Here is an 18,436-nt window from a genome sequence, read left to right as displayed (position 1 = left end):
ACGTGGCTGCCTACATGGAAATTATTTTCGTCACGAAAATCATCATGGATTTAGGCACAATTTCAATTTAGTCCCATTATCTCTTTCTTTCCACCCAAGTTTCACCAACACATTTTTTAGCATAACTTGTTACACAGATCATAATGGCAACTTTCACCAAAGACAAGCATTTCCAAAATCGCGTACATACATATATCAATTAATATGCGTCCGCCCGCAGGTATCTACAACATTTGCAATTCACAATATTCTCCATGAAATAATAATTTACAACATATACAAAATATATCACACAACAAGATTAGGAAATAGTAGAATCCAGGTTACATAGACATAACATACAAACTATTAAGGTTTTTATTATAGGTCTTGCCGTCAGCCCTCCAAATGGCAATTATCACGTCATGACAGATTGTGATGGGCTGCACCGAGTAGCCCGCTACCCAATCATACCAAACATATTTACAAAACAACAGATATTGGTCGATACGGATAGATAACAAGAGAACTGCAAAAAAGTGAAAAATGGATTACATGCTGTCAAAAAATCGTAAATCTTATAGTGCCTACAAATAAGGATAACATAGTATCTACAACATATATGTTTCATTTATATCCAAATTAATTAAAACAGCCAAGTTACAGGTAAAAAATGAAGTGTTATGTACTTGTGCATACCATCCAAACAAGAAACAATTTATTTTTTTGCGCACTAGGCATGGGATTGATAGAAGAAGAGTACAAGCATGGGATTACAACGCTTACAAGGCCATGTGCGCACTAGGCATGGTGTACAAGCGAAGGAGCACAACAGATGGGGGTATGCTCAGCCCCGCGACCGAAAACTAGAGACTAAGCACCGGGGATAATGTTTTGCATTCCGGTGGCGCCCGCCTTGGTCCATAGTCGCGCCTCGTCCTTGATGGTGTCGGAGGTGAGGTTGATCGATGGTGTCGCTCCGTCAAAAATGCAAGCGTTGCGGTGCTTCCAAATCCACCAAGCTGAGAGGATGATGAGGGAGGATAGACCCTTGCGCATGGAAGCGGGCGCGAGGTCGAGAGAGGATTGCCACCATAACTGGAATGGTGTGCTGGGGTCAGGGAGGTTGATGGGCACACACGCCCAGCCGAGGATCTCGTGCCAAATTTGGCGAGAGAAAGAGCATCCGGCAAGAAGGTGGTGCATGGTCTCCTCCTCTTGGTCACACAGGGCGCAAGTGTCGTCGTGGGGCAATCCGCGGCGAGCCAGGCGTTCCGCGGTCCAGCAGCGGTCTTGCATGGCCAGCCAAAGGAAGAACTTGACGCGGAGAGGAGCCCAAGGTCGCCAGGTGAGCCGCCAGAAAGGGTCTTCACAAGCTTCGAAGAATAAGGCCTTGTAACAGGAACTTGCAGTATATGTAGCAGAAGAGGTCCATCGCCAGCGTAGCGTGTCCGGCTCGCTGGAGAGATTAGTGTGCCGCACCAAACACCATAGCTCGACGTGCTGCACCATGGCCGCCGGCCCAAGCGCGCCTCGGATATCCTGCACCCAAGAGCGCTGGTGTAGACCATCACACATGTAGCGCTCCTTCCGAAGGCGCCTTGGGACGAGAGCGAGAACGAGAGGGGCGATCTCGGCCACAGACCTGCCAGCGATCCAGTGGTCGGTCCAGAATCTGCAAGTATCTCCAGCTCCAAGCTGCCAAGTCGTGGAGGCTTTGAAAATTGCACTCGCGTTCGCGTCGTGGGGGATGTGAAGGTGGCTCCAGGGGCGAGTAGCGTCGGTACGTTGCAGCCATAGCCAACGAACACGAAGAGAGATGCCCGTACGCTGTATGCCTCGGATGCCGAGGCCACCGAGGGAGATAGGCCGGCATACACACTGCCAGTTGACGAGGCACTGATCACCGTTGGCCTTGTCTGATCCTGCCCATAAAAATCCGCGGATGATCCGGTTCACCTTCTTGATGGCAGTGCTGTTGAAGGCAATGGCCATGAGGAAGTGCGTGGGGATGGCACTTAGGACATGGTGCACAAGGGATAGGCGGTCTCCCTTGGATAGCATAGATGCCCGCCATGTGGAGAGCTTGCGCCCAAGCTTGTCAATGATCGGTTGCAAGCTCGTCGAAGAGGCCTTGCGGACTGAGAGGGGCAGCCCGAGGTAGGTGATGGGAATGTGAGTGACGGGACACTGCACCTCCGTGGCTATAGCAACAATGTGATCCTTGGTGCATTAGATAGGAGCGGCCGAACACTTGTCAAAGTTGGTTTGCAGCTGTGACGCCCGGATAATTAGGCTACAGTAATTCCCTGCTAATGGGGCCACATCACCACGATCACTATTGTTATTCTCCCGATGATTCAATCCCGTTCAAATTCAAAATTCAAAATCAAGGCAAACGATAAAAGTTTTCAAACATTAAAACTAAAATGTTCAAATTGGAACAAATAAATCCTAAGTAATAATGGAGGAGAAACCACACTTTTATAAAATGTGTAAATACTCTAAAATGAGCAAAACAGCAGCTACATATAATTAAATGCTTTTTATAATATATAAAATATTAAACTAATTTATTTGGGAGCCCAAGTTATTGTGACATTAGAATAAGTAGTAACACTATTTTAGGAACTAATTTAGCATTTTATAAAACTATAGTAAATAGAAAGTGAGATAAAACAGTAAAAAGGAAATAGATAAAAGAAAACCAAACCAATAAAAAAAAAAGAAAGACCCCCGGGCCAACCGACCCAACAGGTCGGCCCAGTCAGCCACCAGGCCAGCCCACCCCGTCGCCTTATCCCCGCACCCCCCCGTGACCTAAAGCCACGTCCCCCACTCCCCCACCCACGACTCTTCCTCCCTCGCACGCTCCCTCCCCTTGTTTCCAGATCGGGCGCCCCTGGCACCGATCGATGCCGCCGCCTGCGCCCGACGTCCTCCCCGCCACCTCAGACTACGCCGGGAGCACCGCCTCCGCCGTCTTCGTCAACTACAAGGACGTATCGGAGCTCGGGACCTCTGCCTCGCGCCGATCGAGCCGTTCCCTTCCCCGGATCGCCGTCACCCGCCGCCGGACCTCGTCGCCTCGCCGCACGTCGTCCCCGTCGTCCTCACCACGCCCCGCTGCCTAAGACCCTACAACCCCGGTGAGGCCCCCCGGCCTCTCCTTCTCTCCCCGCGTCGTCGCCCGTTACCGCCCCATCTCCGTCGTGGCCGCCCCTGCCGCGCTGGCGGCTGCTGCTGCTCTCCAACGCCTCGCCCGTGCGGCCCCGCTTCGCCCTGCCGCCCGCTTCCCCCACTGCTGCCCACCTCGCTCGCCGCTGCCTCCCGCCGGAGCTCCACGCCGGCCGCCGCTGCTGCCGCTCCCCACGCTCGCCCGCGCCTCTGCTCGCGTTGATCTTACGAGGCCGGGCATGACCCAGAAAAGTGTGTCCGGCCAAATGGGATCGAGCGTGTTGGGTTATGTGGTGCACCCCTGCAGGGAAGTTTATCTATTCGAATAGCCGTGTCCCTCGGTAAAAGGACGACCCGGAGTTGTACCTTGACCTTATGACAACTAGAACCGGATACTGAATAAAATACACCCTTCCAAGTGCCAGATACAACCCGGTGATCGCTCTCTAACAGGGCGACGAGGAGGGGATCGCCGGGTAGGATTATGCTATGCGATGCTACTTGGAGGATTTCAATCTACTCTCTTCTACATGCTGCAAGACGGAGATGACCAGAAGCGTAGTCATCGACAGGACTAGCTACCCCCCTTTTATTCTGGCATTCTGCAGTTCAGTCCACTGATATGCCCCTTTACACATATACCCATGCATATGTAGTGTAGCTCCTTGCTTGCGAGTACTTTGGATGAGTACTCACGGTTGCTTCTCTCCCTCTTTTCCCCCTTTCCTTGCTATCTGGTTGTCGCAACCAGATGCTGGAGTCCAGGAGCCAGACGCCACCGTCGACGACGACACCTACGACACTGGAGGTGCCTACTACTACGTGCAGGCCGCTGACGACGACCAGGAGTAGTTAGGAGGATCCCAGGCAGGAGGCCTGCGCCTCGTTCGATCTGTATCCCAGTTTGTGCTAGCCTTCTTAAGGCAAACTTGTTTAACTTATGTCTGTACTCAGATATTGTTGCTTCCGCTGACTCGTCTATGATCGAGCACTTGTATTCGAGCCCTCGAGGCCCCTGGCTTGTATTATGATGCTTGTATGACTTATTTATGTTGTAGAGTTGTGTTGTGATATCCTCCCGTGAGTCCCTGATCTTGATCGTACACATTTGCGTGCATGATTAGTGTACGGTCAAATCGGGGGCGTCACAAGTTGGTATCAGAGCCGACTGCCTGTAGGAATCCCCCTTTCCAACTCCTTGGCCGAAGTCGAGTCTAGACATTGCAAAAACTTTTACTAACATGGCTGTGTGTCTTACGGGCCCACGTCGCCATTGGGTGGTATTAGGATCTTTTACTCCTTGTCTCTGGGACTCTGATCTCTCTTCTATTCGGGTTAAGTGAGTTTTGCTAAATCTAACATTAGGATCTCGTTATCGCTTTCACCCGGAGAGCCCCTTATTACTAATGATCGTCTGCTGCACGTGAAGACCCTGAAGATACTCTCCGCTGATAACCCAAGAACTTGTGTTCATCGCTTTTACAATTCCCTTTCATCGATGAACTCCTATGGATAACCACGTATACTCGCAATTCATACAATGTTTCCCAGTTGATCTTGTTACTACAAGATACCCCGTAATGCTCTCTGTTGTTCAAAGAATCCTTTGAGCTTACTGCTATGCTGTTCTTTGACACCTGAATACCCCTACGGATAATTCTCGCACTTACCGAGTATCCGCTCATCCCCAGTTGAATTCAAGTATATCACAAAAGTGTTCAGAATACCATTCGATCTTCCGAAAATCCTCAGGAGCCTATTGCTCTTGAAATTCTTGCTTGCTTGCATTATGGATAATCCCATAAGTCTCGTAATCTTATAGTCATTCCTTGTCATTATCATTTTGAGTCTGTTGATTCAAAATATTGCGAATGCTCACAATCCTCAATCAGATCCTAGAATTCTTCCTTCTGGCTCAAACGTCATTTTTAACATGAGCTGGATCTCGACCTATCAAATTGCCATCGATTGTACCCCTAAGCCTACTCACTTATCCATCCTTGATCAGAGCGTTGCTTCTGACCCCCTGATTTGGAAATCATAATTCTTTTTGCATTCGAACTTTGAGTTAGTCAGTTGTTTCTATAATCAGATCTCCTTGCATTCTTCTTCCTCTGGTTGAGTACCGATGCTCACATCAGATCCCTTGTGGACCATCGGTTCCTTTGTTGGATTTTATCCGACAGTGTCCTTCCTATTGAATAACCTTGTGAGTCTTTCCATGGGTATATAATGCCTTTGGTAAATTGTATCCTCTGTTTTCTCAACCATGCTCCGTTTTCGAGCTGGTGGTATTTACTGTTGAAGCTGGTGGTATATGATTCCACGATACCCTGACGGGTTGAACCTATGCCTTCCTTAATATGTGTGAACTCAGAAGTTTTCACGAGTCATACTCATCTGGTATTTCACGAGGTAAAACTTTCAACACTAATGCCTTTATCAAAGCGAGGAGTGAATGGAAGGTTATACAGTGAAGAAGTGGGAGTCGACCTTGAACCTTTGTGTTCATGCCCATGGACACGATGTAGATCCTATCATGGAAGCTTCTTATAATAATAACTATTTCCCTGGTATAATATCATCTGGTATCGGTGAATTGATCCTTTGCGATCGTGGTTCCGACCATGTTCTCCTTTAAATACCATTTCCTATGCAAGTTTAAGTAATTGTCTTCTATAGAGCAATACCCCAATCCACCCTCTACTTTGATTTGTCGTCGAGTATTGCCCCCTGGTATCTCGAGACTATCACGGAACCGCATAACTTCTTATGAGTTCTTCATCAAGTACTACATTCTCACGGATTACTATTTTTCCTGGGTTTTGAGTGGTTAATCACTCGAGTACCCCGACAATTGAATCGAGTCCGCACTACGGTTCAACAACTTTTAGTAATGTTCCTTACTTACGAGTTTGTACCCGATCGCGTCATTCCTAGCCTGTTTGGCTATATCATTATCTTGATGATTTTAACTGTGCTACCTGGTCCTTATTCCCGGAGCACCACTTCGACGATGAGCTAAGCTTACGTCGATTTTCCTCGTCATATCGTTTCACCTCGAACAACAAACTTGACCCCGAGTTTGTGTGCTACCCGTGGTTCCAATAACCTTTCGCTTTCATCATTCCTTTGACTTGATGTCATCGTCGATCGATTACATCTCCATGAAACCTCTCGACAAAATTTGTCATGATCATCATCAACATTCTGAGTTCCTCCAGGATATCAATTGAATTCATGATGAGAAATACCATCCTTGCCCCTCGATGATTTGTGTTATCATCGGCAACATTCTTGCTTTCCCTTCAATACAAACTTGTTCATGTTTTGTGTTGTACCTTGAGATCCTTGTTATCCAACTTATGTTATGTTCTACCTTGGAGTATTGCTATCTCTTATGTCAAGGATATTGTGAGAATTTCTCCACCTCTTGAGAATTCTTGATATAGTAATACTTCTCGCCATCTCCATTTGCTTTCTGATCCCCGTGTTGTTTCTAACCTGAATACCGACAATTGAACTAGGATGCGTGAATTCAAAACTTCTAGCAATCCTATTGCTTTGGAGCTAATGGTCGATAGTTCATGCTTAGACTATTGGTTAATGAATCATCATTCGAACATTGATCGTGCTACCTAGCCCATATTTCGGGTGCACCGTCAACCAATGTTCAATCGTGTATGTTTCCTCGAGCATACCTCATTATATCATTTGAACTGACAAAAGTTATCTCCTTGTTCACATAAGTGTGGAAATCCCTCTTTTTGGAAATCTCGAGGAATTGTCGCTGAGTCAATCAGTCACCTCCTCACCTCCCCTTGATTTAATGATGAACTCTTGTTTCGGAACTTGGTTTCATAGTTCATTTCCCGAGAATCTTACAATGTCATCTCGACAATTCGTGTTGCACCTTTCTTCTCAGGCATCCCGAGTCTGAGTTATCCTGACACCAATCAGATCTGAATCTCGGTCAGATATGATGGTTGGAACATATTTCCAAGAGTTGTCACATTGGTCTATTCATGACCCGGTAAGGTGATGTCATGCCTAACACACCTGGCCAGAGGACCTATTGTTATAGGTTTTCCCTTTTAGCAAGGTTAGCTGTTCTTCCATGAGGAAATTGTAAGACTTATTCTATAAGTTGTTCCTGATGGATCCTTTTTGTTTCCTAAGTCTGATCCTCACCTGTTGACCATGTCAATGCTACCTCGAAGCATGTCTATGGTACTCCGATTTTCAACAGGAACATTTGAAGCCCAATGCTAAATGTTTCCTGCTCAATTATCCAAACACCGTTGTATGGGTAATGTCATGAAATTTCTCTCCCCTACCTAAAGAGTTTTCTACATTATATCCTGTCATGAATATCATGCTCAGCTTGTCCTTGGGAAGGATATACCCTTGAAATATGTGTTTAAACACATTTTCCTTTCCATTCTTCTGTTTAATCTGATAATCATATTTTCCTTTCCATTGTTTGGTTTAACCTTTCTGGTGATCTATATGATCTAAGCAGTAATATTCTCCTGCTTATGTAAACACCTCGGTGTACAACTCTGTCAGTAAGACCCTGTTACTATTGTTGGTGACATTTCGGTAACCACCGATGGACGAGAATTTTGCCTAATGGTCCGCCTCGTTTCAACGGGCAGGGAAATGGTTCTCTTCGTCCCTCGCCCTTGGTACCGACGATGTTGCTGACATATAACTGACAGGTTAACCTCTGACATGCCTTGCTATCATGATCGTGCAAGATGTCACCGCCCTTCCTACTTTTAACCCACATGGTGGGCCCATAACCCACAGTTCCACAGGATCGAAACCTGACTCTCCTGAAAACACCCCTGTTCCCATGGTTGTTCCTCGCGCGTGGCCTCGTATGTAATTCATGAGCCACCTTCCGAGAGATCATCAATTCTGGCATCAGACAAAATACTTATTTCCGTTGCTTTGAACCCCTTTCACGCCCTGTAACAGGCATCGAACGATTGCCTGCCCGCTCGAAACTTTCCATGACACCTCCTCACGTTGCTCTTGATATTTTCTTAAGTTTCAGTTCGAGAGTTACTTACCGCCACCTTCCCCGATGTTAGCTACCAGATAGTCAACCTTGCAGAGGTCCGTTCTCCCGGAATACCCACCCTTTATTCTTTAGTAAGTACGATGGAAATCCCGAAGGAATGATGACGACTTCATCATGATGACCTGAAGCGGAGAAATGAAGACCTCAACGTAATGGATCGACCTCTTCGAGAAGAGCAACCAAGACCGAGAAGAATCGTTAGAATTTCGTAACCAGGACTTTCCCCCTTACACCCCTCTTAAATCTCGGGACGAGATTTCTTGTAGTGGAGGAGAATTGTGACGCCCGGATAATTAGGCTACAGTAATTCCCTACTAATGGGGCCACATCACCACGATCACTGTTGTTATTCTCCCGATGATTCAATCCCGTTCAAATTCAAAATTCAAAATCAAGGCAAACGATAAAAGTTTTCAAACATTAAAACTAAAATGTTCAAATTGGAACAAATAAATCCTAAGTAATAATGGAGGAGAAACCACACTTTTATAAAATGTGTAAATACTCTAAAATGAGCAAAACAGCAGCTAAAACCAATAATTAAATGCTTTTTATAATATATAAATATTAAACTAATTTATTTGGGAGCCCAAGTTATTGTGACATTAGAATAAGTAGTAACACTATTTTAGGAACTAATTTAGCATTTTATAAAACTATAGTAAATAGAAAGTGAGATAAAACAGTAAAAAGGAAATAGATAAAAGAAAACCAAACCAATAAATAAATAAAAAGAAAGACCCCCGGGCCAACCGACCCAACAGGTCGGCCCAGTCAGCCACCAGGCCAGCCCACCCCGTCGCCTTATCCCCGCACCCCCCTGTGACCTAAAGCCACGTCCCCCACTCCCCCCCCACGACTCTTCCTCCCTCGCACGCTCCCTCCCCTTGTTTCCAGATCGGGCGCCCCCGCACCGATCGATGCCGCCGCCCGCGCCCGACGTCCTCCCCGCCACCTCAGACTACGCCGGGAGCACCGCCTCCGCCGTCTTCGTCAACTACAAGGACGCATCGGAGCTCGAGACCTCTGCCTCGCGCCGATCGAGCCGTTCCCTTCCCCGGATCGCCGTCACCCGCCGCCGGACCTCGTCGCCTCGCCGCACGTCGTCCCCGTCGTCCTCACCACGCCCCGCTGCCTAAGACCCTACAACCCCGGTGAGGCCCCCCGGCCTCTCCTTCTCTCCCCGCGTCGTCGCCCGTTACCGCCCCATCTCCGTCGTGGCCGCCCCTGCCGCGCTGCCCGCTGCTGCTGCTCTCCAACGCCTCGCCCGTGCGGCCCCGCTTCGCCCTACCGCCCGCTTCCCCCACTGCTGCCCACCTCGCTCGCCTCTGCCTCCCGCCGCTGCTGCCGCTCCCCACGTTCTCCCGCGCCTCTGCTCGCGCCCCCCCGTCGCCCGGGCAAGCTACGGCCTCGGGCACGCGCACCACACCCGGGCGCCCGCTAACGCCGAACCCACTTCCCCCCTGGCCCCATGACATGTGGGGACCAGCCCCTGGAACATTAAAAAATAAAAATAAAAATAATAATTAATTAAAGACTTAATTAACTTAATTCAGCCTAATTAATTAACCTAATCACTTAATTAAATTAACTAATCATGTTTAGTTAACCTAAGTCAATGACAACCGGGACCCACGCGTCAGTTTGACCAAGTCAACTAACTGTTGACTGCTGACATCACCCTGATGTCATGCTGACGTCATAATGACATTTCCTAATTAATTTAAGTCTGTTAATTCTAAAATGAATTAAAAACTTTGAAAATTAATATAAAATAATCCGTAACTCGGATGAAAATACTTTCTACATGAAAGTTGCTCAGAACGACGAGACGAATCCGGATACGCAGCCCGTTCGTCCGCCACACATCCCTAGCATAGCAAACTCGCAACTTTCCGCCTCCGTTTCATCTGTCCGAAAATGCGAAACATCGGGAATACTTTCCCGGATGTTTCCCCCCTTCGTCGGTATCACCGCCTACCGCGTTAGGGCACACCTAGCACCGCGCATTGTCTTGTCATGCACCGCCATGCTTATGTTTGCATTGTATTTACTGCTTCTTCCCCCTCTTCCCTCCGGTAGACTACGAGACCGACGCTGCTGCTGCCCAGTTCGACTACGGAGTTGACGATCCCTCCTACTTGCCAGAGCAACCAGGCAAGCCCCCCCTTGATCACCAGATATCGCCTAGTCTTCTCTATACTGCTTGCATTAGAGTAGTGTAGCATGTTACTGCTTTCCGTTAATCCTATCCTGATGCATAGCCTGACATTGTTGCTACAGTTGTTACCCTTACCTGCTATCCTACTGCTTAGTATAGGATGCTAGTGTTCCATCAGTGGCCCTACACTCTTGTCCGTCTGCCATGCTATACTACTGGGCCGTGATCACTTCGGGAGGTGATCACGGGTATATACTATATACATTATATACATGACACATGTGGTGATTAAAGTCGGGTCGGCTCGGTGAGTACCCGCAAGTGATTCTGATGAGGGGGCTGAAAGGACAGGTGGCTCCACCCCGGTAGAGGTGGGCCTGGGTTCCTGACGGCCCCCGACTGTTACTTGTGGCGGAGCAACAGGGCAGGTTGAGACCGCCTAGGTGAGAGGTGGGCCTGGCCCTGGTCGGCGTTCGCGGATACTTAACACGCTTAACGAGATCTTGGTATTTGATCTGAGTCTGGCCATTTGGTCTATACGCACTAACCATCTACGCGGGAGTAGTTATGGGTATCCCGGCGTCGTGGTATCAGCCGAAGCCTTCGTGACGTCAGCGACTGAGTGGCGCGCGCCGGATTGGACTGGAACGCCACTAGGCTAGGTCTGCTTCCGGTCGCGTACGCAACATGCAGGTGTGCATAGGGCGATGGGCCCAGACCCCTGCGCGCATAGGGTTAGACCGGCGTGCTGACCTCTCTGTTGTGCTTAGGTGGGGCTGCGACGCGTTGATCTTACGAGGCCGGGCATGACCCAGAAAAGTGTGTCCGGCCAAATGGGATCGAGCGTGTTGGGTTATGTGGTGCACCCCTGCAGGGAAGTTTATCTATTCGAATAGCCGTGTCCCTCGGTAAAAGGACGACCCGGAGTTGTACCTTGACCTTATGAAAACTAGAACCGGATACTGAATAAAATACACCCTTCCAAGTGCCAGATACAACCCGGTGATCGCTCTCTAACAGGGCGACGAGGAGGGGATCGCCGGGTAGGATTATGCTATGCGATGCTACTTGGAGGATTTCAATCTACTCTCTTCTACATGCTGCAAGACGGAGATGACCAGAAGCGTAGTCATCGACAGGACTAGCTACCCCCCTTTTATTCTGGCATTCTGCAGTTCAGTCCACTGATATGCCCCTTTACACATATACCCATGCATATGTAGTGTAGCTCCTTGCTTGCGAGTACTTGGATGAGTACTCACGGTTGCTTCTCTTTCCCCCTTTCCTTGCTATCTGGTTGTCGCAACCAGATGCTGGAGTCCAGGAGCCAGACGCCACCGTCGACGACGACACCTACGACACTGGAGGTGCCTACTACTACGTGCAGGCCGCTGACGACGACCAGGAGTAGTTAGGAGGATCCCAGGCAGGAGGCCTGCGCCTCGTTCGATCTGTATCCCAGTTTGTGCTAGCCTTCTTAAGGCAAACTTGTTTAACTTATGTCTGTACTCAGATATTGTTGCTTCCGCTGACTCGTCTATGATCGAGCACTTGTATTCGAGCCCTCGAGGCCCCTGGCTTGTATTATGATGCTTGTATGACTTATTTATGTTGTAGAGTTGTGTTGTGATATCCTCCCGTGAGTCCCTGATCTTGATCGTACACATTTGCGTGCATGATTAGTGTACGGTCAAATCGGGGGCATCACAGCAGCCCAGAAGCGAGGGCAAAGACGTGGAGGAGCCTGCGAACCATGGCGAGGTCGTGAGAGTCCGGATGGCAGAAGATGACCACATCGTCGGCATAAAGGGATATGCTCGAAGCTGCGTGACGGGTGGTCAAGCGATGAAGGAGGCCCAGCTGAACCGCACGTAGCAGCATGGAGTTCAGCACGTCGATGACCAAGGTGAAGAGCATGGGTGAGACCGGATCGCCTTGACGGAGGCCGTGAGCGTGGTCGATCGGAGGCCCTGGGTGGCCATTGATGAGAACTCTCGTGGAGGCCGTGGAAAGGAGCATGGAGATCCACTCGCGCCAACGAACAAGAAACAAAAATGAAGTGTTGATACTTGACAGTTAAAGCTTAGATAAAAAAAGTGAAAATAAATCAAAAAGCTACGAAGGAGACAGTACTGGACCTATATAAGAATGTAAAATTTTAGCCCAAGGATACAGTTATCAAGAATCCAGCTGAAGAATTAGTATTTGAAAGGAACAATAATATATTCACAAATGGAGATGCAAAATTACCAGCAGCGGTGAGTTGACACGTTTCTCAGCAACCAGGACACTGCAATCCATAGCAGAAGGATTACATGCAGACCAGAATAAGAACACCAACTTTTCAACATTAAAGGTTACAAAAAGTAAGACATCAAGTTTCATCAGGAATACCACTAGGGGAAAACTCATATGACTGGAAATTATGAATTAGTTCTCCAACAAGAGATTATGTTTGGAATATCTGTCATTTGGTGCAGAAAAAATAAAACTACATTATGTGTGTGTACATCTAAATCCCAAAGATGCAGATTGTTACAATATTTCATTATTTTATTGTTTCAATCATGTCTAATGGAGCAGCTTGTTCAATGGTAATCTTGTGCCTCTCCCTCTCACTCAGGGAGCAGCTTATTCAGTGGGGTAAACTCGTATGCTTAGCTTTCTTCCATCTACAAAAGCTGAAAGGGAGAAGGAGAATCACACAAGTTAACCACCGAAAAAGCTGCTCCGTGAGTGAGAGGGAGAGGCACAAGATTTACCACTGAATAAGCTGCTCCATCAGGTTTATGCACTTGGTCCCCATCAGGTTTCAAAAATATATATAATTGTAGTTTATGCACCGGTCCTTCCATTAACTTAAAACTATTTTTTTTCATGCATCCTTTTCTAATGCATAACTCCGCCTATGTTGTCTCAACATAGCCGGTCCCAAGCCCGGGTAAAGGAGGAGGGTTGTGATAGGCTTGGCGAGCCAACGTAAAAACTCAGCCACTCTTATGGAGATGAAACCCAATAGATTTTCGTTGGGGCGTAACCCTCTCAGCGACGCGCCACATCGGAACCCGGGTGTGGTGGAAAATGGGCAAGGGCCGGGCCGTTACCCCCCAGGTGGCGCGCCGTATCTTGATCTGGATACGGTGGCAAGTGAGTGAGGATCGGGTCGTCGCATCCTTAGTGGCGCGCTACATCGGCGCCCGGATGTAGTGGAAAATGAGCAAGGGTCTTCGCATTTGACTCGACGAGTGCAAAGGGTAAGGAAGCTAGCCGAGCCTAGGAGGATTCGCTTAGGTAGCTGGAATGTAGGGTCTCTGACAGGGAAGCTCCGGGAGCTAGTTGATGCAGCGGTGAGGAGAGGTGTTGATATCCTTTGCGTCCAAGAAACCAAATGGAGAGGACAGAAGGCGAAGGAGGTGGAGGATACCGGCTTCAAGCTATGGTACACGGGGACGGCTGCAAACAGAAGTGGCGTAGGCATCTTGATCAACAAGAGCCTCAAGTATGGAGTGGTAGACGTCAAGAGACGTGGGGACCGGATTATCTTGGTCAAGCTGGTAGTTGAGGACTTGCTTCTCAATGTTATCAGCGCGTATGCCCCGCAAGTAGGCCACAATGAAAACACCAAGAGGGAGTTCTGGGAAGGCCTGGAAGACATGGTTAGGAGTGTACCGATTGGTGAGAAGCTCTTCATAGGAGGAGACCTCAATGGCCACGTGGGTACATCTAACACAGGTTTTGAAGGGGCGCATGGGGGCTTTGGCTATGGCATCAGGAATCAAGAAGGGGAAGATGTCTTAAGTTTTGCTCTAGCCTACAACATGATTGTAGCTAACACCCTCTTTAAAAAGAGAGAATCACATCTGGTGACTTTTAGTAGTGGCCAACACTCTAGCCAGATTGATTTCATCCTCTCGAGAAGAGAAGATAGGCGTGCGTGCCTAGACTGTAAGGTGATACCTGGAGAGAGTGTTGTACCCCAGTATAAGCTGGTGGTTGCTGACTTCCGCTTTCGGATTCGTGTCCAGCGGGATAAGCGTGCCAAAGTCGCTAGAACGAAGTGGTGGAAGCTCAAGGGGGAGGTAGCTCAGGCGTTCAAGGAGAGGGTCATTAAGGAGGGCCCTTGGGAGGAAGGAGGGGATGCGGACAATGTGTGGATGAAGATGGCGACTTGCATTCGTAAGGTGGCCTCAGAGGAGTTTGCAGTGTCTAGGGGAAGGAGAAGCGAAGATAAGGATACCTGGTGGTGGAATGATGATGTCCAGAAGGCGATTAAAGAGAAGAAAGATTGCTTCAGACGCTTATACCTGGATAGGAGTGCAGACAACATAGAGAAGTACAAGATGGCGAAGAAGGCCGCAAAGCGAGCTGTTGGTGAAGCAAGGGGTCGGGCGTATGAGGACCTCTACCAACGGTTAGGCACGAAGGAAGGCGAAAGAGACACCTATAAGATGGCCAAGATCCGAGAGAGGAAGACGAGGGATATTGGCCAAGTCAAATGCATCAAGGACGGAGCAGGCCAACTCTTGGTGAAGGACGAGGAGATTAAGCATAGATGGCGTGAGTACTTCGACAAGCTGTTCAATGGGGAGAATGAGAGTTCTACCATTGAATTGGACGGCTCCTTTGATGAGACCAGCATGCGTTTTGTGCGGCGAATCCAGGAGTCTGAGGTCAAGGAGGCCTTAAAAAGGATGAAGGGAGGCAAGGCGATGGGCCCGGATTGTATCCCCATTGAGGAGTGGAAAGGTCTCGGGGACATAGCGATAGTATGGCTAACCAAGCTTTTCAACCTCATCTTTCGGGCAAACAAGATGCCAGAAGAATGGAGACGGACTATATTAGTACCAATCTTCAAGAACAAGGGGGATGTTCAGAGTTGTTCTAATAACCGTGGAATTAAGCTGATGAGCCATACAATGAAGCTATGGGAGAGAGTCATTGAGCACCTCTTAAGAAGAATGACAAGCGTGACCAAAAATCAGTTTGGTTTCATGCCTAGGAGGTCGACCATGGAAGCCATTTTCTTGGTACGACAACTTATGGAGAGAGATAGGGAGCAAACGAAGGACTTGCATATGGTGTTCATTGACTTGGAGAAGGCCTATGATAAGATACCGCGGAATGTCATGTGGTGGGCCTTGGAGAAACACAAAGTCCCAACAAAGTACATTACCCTCATCAAGGACATGTACGATAATGTTGTGACAAGTGTTCGAACAAGTGATGTCGACACTGATGACTTCCCGATTAAGATAGGACTGCATCAGGGGTCAGCTTTGAGCCCTTATCTTTTTTTGCATTGGTGATGGATGAGGTCACAAGGGATATACAAGGAGATATCGCATGGTGTATGCTCTTTGCGGATGATGTGGTGCTAGTTGACAATAGTCGGACGGGGGTAAATAGGAAGTTAGAGTTATGGAGACAAACCTTGGAATCGAAAGGGTTTAGGCTTAGTAGGACTAAAACCGAGTACATGATATGCGGTTTCAGTACTACTAGGTCTGAGGAGGAGGAGGTTAGCCTTGATGGCCAGGTGATACCTCAGAAGGACACCTTTCGGTATTTGGGGTCAATGTTGCAGGAGGATGGGGGTATTGATGAAGATGTGAACCATCATATCAAAGCCGGATGGATTAAGTGGCGCCAAGCTTCTGGCATTCTCTGTGACAAGAGAGTGCCACAAAAGCTAAAAGGCAAGTTCTACAGGACGGCGGTTCGACCCGCAATGTTGTATGACGCTGAGTGTTGGCCGACTAAAAGGCGACATGTTCAACAGTTAGGTGTGGCGGAGATGCGTATGTTGAGATGGATGTGTGGCCACACGAGAAGGATCGAGTCTGGAATGAGGATATACAAGATAGAGTTGGGGTAGCACCAATTGAAGAGAAGCTTGTCCAACATCGTCTGAGATGGTTTGGGCATATTCAGCGTAGGCCTTCAGAAGCTCCAGTGCATAACGGGCGGCTAAGGCGTGCGGAGAATGTCAAGAGAGGGCGGGGTAGACCGAATTTGACATGGGAGGAGTCCGTTAAGAGAGACCTGAAGGATTGGAGTATCACCAAAAGAGCTAGCTATGGACAGGGGTGCGTGGAAGCTTGCTATCCATGTGCCAGAGCCATGAGTTGGTTGCGAGATCTTATGGGTTTCACCTCTAGCCTACCCAACTTGTTTGGGACTAAAGGCTTTGTTGTTATTGTTGTCCTTTTCTAATGCATACATATAGAGACAAACTTAACTGAACTCGTCTCTCTCTCTGAACAAACTGAAATTCTCAAGTACACGTACATTCCGTGAGATACTGAAATTCTCAAGTACACATACATTCAGTGAGATACTGAAATTCTCTATTACACGTACATTCAGGACATGGTCTGGTTCATTGCATTAGAAAGCAAGAAGACTTGCACACATAGTAGAAGTTCATAAGTTCAGCCAACTAACTTGTACATACTTAGTTCAAGCAGGACATGGTCTGATTCATTACATTACAAAGCAATAACCTATGCAAAAAAGAAGTAAACAAAGTAAAATTAGGTACTGCAAGCCTCACCATTTAAAAAGATGTTCATCACAGAAATGCATTACATATTTTGTTTAAAACCAGTCTATGAATGCAGAATAAATGCAGGGGATTGGTTTCTCAATAGAGAGGCAAGATTGAATTGGCAGCAGTACCTAATTTTGTTTCTAGTTAATAATTAGCAGCAATAAGCTCATTAAGATCTATGATAAGCCAAACAACCAGCACTAGTTGGAATAAAAAAACAAAGATCTTACCCTGCTATTGAGAAACTGATAAAAACAAACAAGCGAGCTAGAAATTTCCGCAAAAAAAAGCCAGCTAGAAATGGAGCAATCATGTAGATTCAATCTGGACCAAAATATTCACTTCCACGCAAGAACTAGCACTTCAAAAGCTTCAGCAATAATCACACATCGATAGGAGGACATTAATCTCTTGCTGTTCCGAGGACTAAGATATAAGATAGCTAAAGAAAATGAAGATGGAAAATCTGTCTATTCTTTTAGATTCGTAAGAAAACTTTGTAGCAATGTAAATTCTAGTAACATGCAACTGGCTGCCCTGGTCAAAATCTTCACACCTAGTCATAGCAATATTATTTTCTTTCTTCCAACTGAAAAATAATTCATGATCTGAAAAATCGAACATAGAAGAGGCTATCTCAAGATATGAAGTGCTAAGCAACATCATGGACAAAAATTACAGAGAGGACAACCTAGTTGAGACAAGGTCCCTCGTGTACGACCTAGTTGGGACAACCTCGTCGGCATGCACAAAAAAATTTGTGGAACAGAGGGGATGGGGAGAAGCAAAGCCTCACCAGATCTTGAGGAGGAGCATGAGGAAGAGGTGTCGGCGAGATCCAGGAGGACGCCATTGGCACACGGGCATCGCCAAGATCCCAAGGTCAGCTCGCCGTAGGACGTCGCCATCCTCCCGCATCTGCTACCGCTCGGGGCCCTTCTCTTGTGCCGCACGTTTCGTCCTCCCCTGACCGGCCAAGGACGTGGTGGTCATCGTCGTGGTAGTTGACGATGCAGTGGTTTTCCAGATCTAGAAAGAGGTAATAGATGTCAGGGAATAGAGTGGCGGCAGTTGACGGTGCGGTGGTCATCGTCCTGCCTCTAGGAGAGAAGAGGGAGGGCCGGCGGTGAACTTTGGGAAGAGGGAGGCGATGAGATCTTGGGTGGCGGCGCTGTGTGGGGAACGATGGGGAAGCAGGAGGGGGCTGTGCAGGAGGGAGAGAGGAGGGGGCGGGGAGGAGGGTTAGGGTTAGGCTTTTATACGGGCAAATGTCAGGCGGGCTGTAGCGGGCTTTGGCGGGCTTGCGGGACAGTGCACTTGGCCTGTCCATGACAATTTCTGAAAACGTCACCCGAAATGTCAGGCGGGCTGTAGCGGGCTTTGGCGGGCTGTAGCTTGGAGGACTTTGTGAGCATTTGAACATGTTGATTCGGAAGTTTTGGTGGGGGAGTAAAAACGGACAACGCAAACCCCATTGGGT

General features: G+C 48.0%; 1 long non-coding RNA gene across 1 annotated transcript; it reads right to left on the bottom strand.

Moving 5' to 3' along the window:
- Positions 1–24: 24 nt before the first annotated feature.
- LOC141021153 (uncharacterized) lies at positions 25–18,177 on the bottom strand. The gene is made up of 3 exons (XR_012181181.1): positions 17,753–18,177; positions 12,657–12,696; positions 25–508 (listed from the first exon to the last, which is right to left on the bottom strand). It is a non-coding gene; the product is annotated as an uncharacterized lncRNA (long non-coding RNA).
- Positions 18,178–18,436: the final 259 nt, after the last annotated feature.

This window comes from Aegilops tauschii, chromosome 4, assembly GCF_002575655.3.
Source record: "Aegilops tauschii subsp. strangulata cultivar AL8/78 chromosome 4, Aet v6.0, whole genome shotgun sequence".
NCBI lineage: Eukaryota > Viridiplantae > Streptophyta > Magnoliopsida > Poales > Poaceae > Aegilops > Aegilops tauschii.
This window is presented reverse-complemented; position numbering and strand designations above follow the sequence as displayed.